The sequence below is a fragment of the Lactuca serriola genome, chromosome 5 (assembly GCF_051521515.1).
Source record: "Lactuca serriola cultivar US96UC23 chromosome 5, Lser_US96UC23_V15, whole genome shotgun sequence".
NCBI lineage: Eukaryota > Viridiplantae > Streptophyta > Magnoliopsida > Asterales > Asteraceae > Lactuca > Lactuca serriola.
The window spans coordinates 302,295,830-302,302,650 of NC_136412.1; positions in this window are offsets into that span (position 1 = coordinate 302,295,830).

Here is a 6,821-nt window from a genome sequence, read left to right on the forward strand (position 1 = left end):
TGGGAAATGAAATCAACAAGTGATAATGGGCAATCTGAATCGGCGTAACGTACCTAAGTTGAATCGTCTACCCTCTGTGCTCGATGCGCTGGTAGGCACGAAAGATTTTAAATGGACTTGACTAGGGAAAGTTGAACCTAATGAACTTAAGGACTTGACAAACTTTGACCTAGTTAGATCCGTTTAACCTGATTTCACGACGCTCGGATAGGTTGAGCAGGGAGATATACATGGGAATCTACCGGTCACATTAAATAACCCGTATCTAGAATTGTGGATTCACTTTTCCTCGATGTGCGGATTCTGTCCTTATTTCCGGTTGGATGGGGCGAGTGGTAAATTCCGATAAATTAGGTCTGTAGAATATCATTTTCTTTCTTTCCGTCTGTTAGTCATATGTTGTCTCCTTTGCTTGACTTCCAATCCGACCTGGTACACAACATATGCAACTCTATTTCTCTGCAGGCTATATATATGAAATTCCTCTCATCTGTTAGCCATATGTTGTCTCCTTTGCATGACTTCTAATCCGACCTGGTACACAACATATGCAACCTTCTACTTCTCAACCCCTTTGAAATAATAAGTAATAGAATTTTGAATTTATTCTCTCTCTGAATGGTTGTCTGCTCACCCGATGTAAGGAGTACTCTGGAAGTTCTTGATGGTTGGGGCATATCAGGAAGCGGGAAATACGTTCTAGTACACTTAAAATTGAACAAATACAGATTGTCTGTAGATCTCGCTGCTCGATTTAGGTGGACAACAATATCCCTGATTGTAGTTAGTTAAATGGTCATAAGAAAATTTGATTTAAGAATTAGGGCCAATCATGATGATAAAATTACAATTAGGTATATGCATATGTCATGTCATTGGTAAAGTGTCCAAAACTGTCACAAATTTTTCGTGTTTAAGTGGACCACAATACTGGCGATCGATCAGACGAAGATGTGAAGATAAGGGTACCGACAAGTGGAATAAGATTGTCCAACAACTTTGATCCCAAAATCACTCTTAAAGTTAGCTATTATTTTTGTTTTTGTTAAGTTTGTTCATAGTGTTCTTCTAATTTAAATATTAGGGAGAAATAAAAAAAATCAGAAAATTAAAAATTAAAAAAATAATGTTATTTCTGTTTTATTTATTTTTCAGAAAATGTAGCACCTGGTTCCTGGTATGTAAATCTTATTGAGTATTTTCCTTCTTTTTAGCCTTGGACTCGGCGAGTCATAGGTCCGACTCGCCGAGTAAGGACGGGACCCGGGACATGTTTAAGTTGGCGACTCGGCGAGTCCATATTCTGGACTCGGCGAGTCACCGCTTGTGACATCCCCAAAATCTCGGCCAGAAAAGACCGATTTTCATTTATGCTTTTAAATAATTTCAGAGTAAATCCTTTTGATTTGAAAGAGTTGCGGAATTTGTTCCCAAAACAAAACATGATAAAATAATATTTATCAAAGCATTTCATCAAGAGATGCATTTTCATTATATAATCAAAACTCGGGATGTCATGTTCCGATACAGACCATAAAACATAAACGATAACATTACAAGTCATTCGACAAATATATACATATACAGACTTGTAAACAAAACAACTTGATGATTCAACCATCTTATGCCCTCGCGCCACTACCTGTAATACAAATAAAACTGAGTGGGTCAGGCTTGGGAGCCTGGTGAGCATATAGGGTTTTCAACCCACAATAAATAAGTTATATTTAATTTCACCAACCAACACTATCCTGATTACCCATTCCCGTTATCCTCACTTTACGTCCCTAAAACAACAACTATCTCAAGGGACCTAATCTAGGATTTTCATCGGGACGGACATCACTGCGAAGGGGTTTCCTCAACAATAGATATCCTAAAGGCAACCATGAGGGGGATAGAGTACACCGGTGAACACATCGTTCACAACACCTACAGGTTATGAACCTGCTAGCGTTCCACTGGACTGTCTAGAAGGAGTCCGTGGTCGTTATCCATACTCCGCTGAATAACTAGATCAACAACAACAACAACATCGAGGCCTCTCATCTGTTTATTACACACCAACTATCTACCCATGTTCTACCCAACATATTAGTAGATAAGAACATATATTTTCATACATAGTTAATAACCTGTATATCATTTTCATTCAATATATATATTCCACATACAGATGAGGCATACCACATAACACGTATTTCATAGAAAGCAATTCAGATCTATGAGATGGAATAAAGTGAATATCCATTCACGCATACAATCACAGAATATACACATAACAAGTATATCGCATAAAATACTTCATAGTTACTTGTTAGAAGAAAGTAACTGCACCCTTACACATATAAACCACAATTTACTTAATACACTTAAACCGCACTTGTATTATTATCGTGTTTATGAAAGGTAGTATACACTCACTTGATCAGAAGACGATCGGACAACACTACGACTTGCAGAAGTAGTAATCCTCAGCAGATCTGGAAGATCTTCACAAAAATCGAACTTCTCGCGGGCAGAGCTTCGACTCGGGAACCGCACTTCTCGGGATCTTCGGGATCTCGGGACTTGCCTCAGGGCTAGAGTATGATACCGGGGCTTCGGGCTATTTCTGGCACGCAAAACGATGCAAAACGGGAGAGAGAAGAGAAGAAATTGGCAAAAGACTCGGCTGCCTTCGGAATCCTTTTATAGAGGCTGAGCATCGCACGTACGCGGGGCGTACGCCTGTACGCGGGGCGTACGCCTGTACGCGGGGCGTACAGGTCCGAAAAATGTCACTGCTTATGTATCCGAAGCCACTTGCTGCGATGTCGACACCTTCGGAGTACGCGAGGCGTAAGTGTTCATCGGATGAAGATGAACTCGACGAGTTGTTCATACAACTCGGCGAGTAGGATGAAGGACTTGAATATCAGTTTAGAAGGAGAACTCATCGAGTCGTCGCCTAACTCGACGAGTAGAAACAGGATTCAGGACAATCGTTTGGGTAGGGACTCGGCGAGTTGGAAAGCCAACTCGGCGAGTCGGGTCAACTGAAAGTTGACTCTGACTTTGACTTAGGGCATGATCAGGGGTAAAATGGTCATTTTACCCAAAGGACAGTTAGCAGTGTTTGATTGAGTATGTTGTGGGAATTGCAGCCGGAGGATTTCCGGAGCAGCAGCAGCAGCAGTAGACAGTCAGTTCCCGATCAGATCAGCAGCTACTTCGAGGTGAGTTACCTTCCAGTAGCGGTGGGTCTACGGCCACAATGCCGGCCCACCAGTAGGAGTCGTATGTTAGATGATTGTCTTTGTGATATCATCTAGGTTTGCTACTACCTGATATTTTATATACTAGCATGATATGTTATATGAGATAGAAGTAGAGATCGGTTGATAGGACCGAAGGGTAGTTCAGACACCCCAGAAATGTCTGACAGTACGTGATGATATGTTTGCATGCTGGCTTGTTATGTTATATGCGATAGAGGTAGTGGGAGGGGACCCGAGGATCGGTTGTTAGGACCAACGGGTAGTCAGCACCCCAGAATGGCTTGACACGGGTAGGACGGCACCCCATAATGGCCGCACGGGTAGTCGGGCACCCCAGAATAGCCTGGCAGTAATCGTGTTATGTGTTTGCATGGTATGTGGTAGGTTGGGGGAACTCACTAAGCTTTGTGCTTACAGTTTTCAGTTTTGGTTTCAGGTACCTCCTCAGCTAGGGGAAAGGAGTCGGCACGGTAGCAGCATGTCACACACACACTCTCTTGTTTATGCAGTTACGAGTTTATTCTGGGATTGATACTCTGATATTTGATTAATCGAATATTGTGGTTTTCAATTTGGTTTTCGATGTGAAATGGTTTAATCAAACAATGTTTTAACTATTGATGCTTTTATGTAATGTTTTATAACGAAATTTTTGGACGTGAAAATTGGGCCGTTACAGAAAATATGAAAAATCCAAAAATATTTTTGTTTTTGTTTTAATTTTTTTGCTAAGTTTTCTTTTAGTTTTGTTTTATCTTGAAAAGTGATTTCAGGTGAAGATGAAACTCATGGAGTTTGTGTTGAAGATTTCTGAGCCAAGGCTTCGTCCGTGAGCATCGAAGAATTCTCATTCGAAGGAGCAAGAAATGAAGATTATTCTTTCAACATTCAATCTTTCAACCCTAGAAGCAAGGTGAAGCAGAAATTGAAGATTATGTGACAGATTGCATTGAAGCCTTCTCAATCAATCTGCTCCTATCTATGAACCTGCTGAAGTGATCCAGAAGATTTGTTCTCTCTAATGTTCTCTCTGAGATTCTCAAGCTGAAAGCGCTATCTTTCAAGAATCAGTATGTCAAGCCTCCTTACCCAATGTGCGTTCAGAGTCAAATCTTGAATAAAAGTTCAAGTGCTCAAGATGAAGTCATTCATTGAAGATTCATCAAGTTCATCTTGAAGTTGTGAAGAATTTGAAGATATATGTTGAAGCCAATCTCCCAATGAAGATTAACAAGAAGAGCCAGCTACTTTTTAGGGGGAGCTTGTTGGGTCAATTAAGAAAAGAAAGTTATAAACCAAGGGGGATATTGTTGGGTCAAAATATGGTTTATACTTTGCTTTTCTGGGCAATTATATTTTTATGTAATATTTTATGAGCTTTCAGTCTAGTTTACGGTCAGGTGGTGTTTACGGTTGAGTTTACGGCCGTAAACCCATTTACGGCCCATGTCCACCAAGCCCATGTTCCCCTTGTATAAATATAGGTGTTAGAGTGAGGAGTAGAGATTGATGAACAGAAGAGAATTTATGGCCTAGCAAGAGAGATGAGAGAAACTAGAGAGCATTTTGTGTGTGTGAATCTTTTGTATCTGGAACTTTAATTCTAATCAATTCATACAAAGATTCATATTATTCTTCTTCTCATTCTCTTCTATTTGATCTGACATCATTCGTTTGATTGGGATTCCGCACCATCAAACGGATCTAATTGATACACAGGGAAATTAGGGACTTACAATAGTTCCATGTACTAATCCTAAAAGGTCCATGTGTTTCTATTACCAATTGAAGGGGCATTGAATGCGAAGCTTCCAAGACTACCTGAAAGATCTTATAGATAGTAAAGTCAAGTTGTGTGACTCTACTTCAGGTACATCCACTATATAACTCTATTATTTTATTAAGTTCCTATTCATAGATTCTTAATACATGATGTGATAGTCACATTTTGATTTTTTGCAGAATCTAAGAGAAAGAAGGAAGCTTAAGAAGAGTAAGTTGAATTTGATCGTGAGAGATGGATCTCGTCGCATAGTTCGATAATCATATTTTTGAGCTGCTGCTTAGGAGTTATGATAGATTGCTTAGGAAATATCTAGAAACATAGTTTCCATATATTTGCATTGTTAGGACAAATTTTTTCCGCTTATTATCAATAAAAGTGAAATTTTGATTTATTTACTTTATATTTCCTTGCAATGACATTTATGAAAATTGGTGGCTATATTTCTATTATTAGCAATATTAAAAATAGATTTGATTCTTAATTATGTTGTTTGTGGAAATGTCATAATTGTCCGAGTGAAAAAGGAATTCACATCACCCAAGTTTCAATTGGACAGAAACTTGGAATTATACAATTCGAATTGTGTGATGTATGAGAATCTGTATCTTTGGGAGATTAAGACTAATTCCTTGATCACATACTTATGTGAGTCAAGTGAATGACTAAAGGATCTAGTACACGTTGATGTGGACTATTTAGATCCACCACAAAGAATGATAAGTCTATTCGTCATGATTTACTGATGGTTTAGTAAATATGATTGTGTTTATAAGATTAAACATAATTCTAACACTTTGAAAAGTTTTCAAAGAGTAGTCGAACGAATATTAAAAATCTATTAGGCAGAAAGATAAAAGTTTCTCCAATCTGAAAAGAAAGGAAAGTACTTTAGTATCATGTTTTATGATCATCTTAATGATTATGGAACCATGTCACAAATTGATCCTCGTAGAACGTCTTAGTGCAATTGTTTGACTAAGAAGAGGAATCAACTATTGTTTAAATGGTTTAATCGAGAGATGAGTCATACTTCGTTTCCAAATCAAGTTTTAGAGTCATGCTCTAGTAACTTCAAATCGTGTCTTTAAGCTTATTTCAAACTAAGTAGGTTTATAACACCTCATGAAATGTGGAGTAGTAATGTTTTCTTACTCTAGCACATTTGGAATTGGTAGTTGTAATGTTTTGGTTAAAACAAAAGATGAACTAAGACCAATTCCATGAGATGTTTTCTTGACGAGAATCCACACAAACTTTTGAATATTTGTTTGTTTGTCGAGGAATGTTCCTTAACAGAAAAACTTATATGTCAAGAAGTCAGTGGGAGTCTTATTAATCTTGAATAGTTTCAAGAGTCAATCGCGAATAAACCTTTTAGTAATCACTAGCACGCGACCTGAGGTTAATAACCTATCGTGATGACACGTTCTTATTTGTTGTGTATCTTCCAGCTGAGTTGGCAATGCTTTTGAGTTCTATGGTTCTCATTTGACTGCAAAAGGCAGAGCACGTTGGTCAGTGATAGTACATTGGTCAATAGAAGTGAGTTGCTTAACAACTTGGAAGCGATGGTAGGCCCTTGTGCTACCAAAAAGTGAGAAATCAAGAATAAACAAAGATCAGTCCATGAAGGAAAAATTAAATTTGATTTTAGTTTTGTCCTCGACCTTATCTTATGATTGTAGGTTGAAATTGATAAATTCACATGAATAGGAACGCATACACCATAAAATCTAAGTGGATAAAGGTTTCTGAAACACCCCTTTCATACTTAA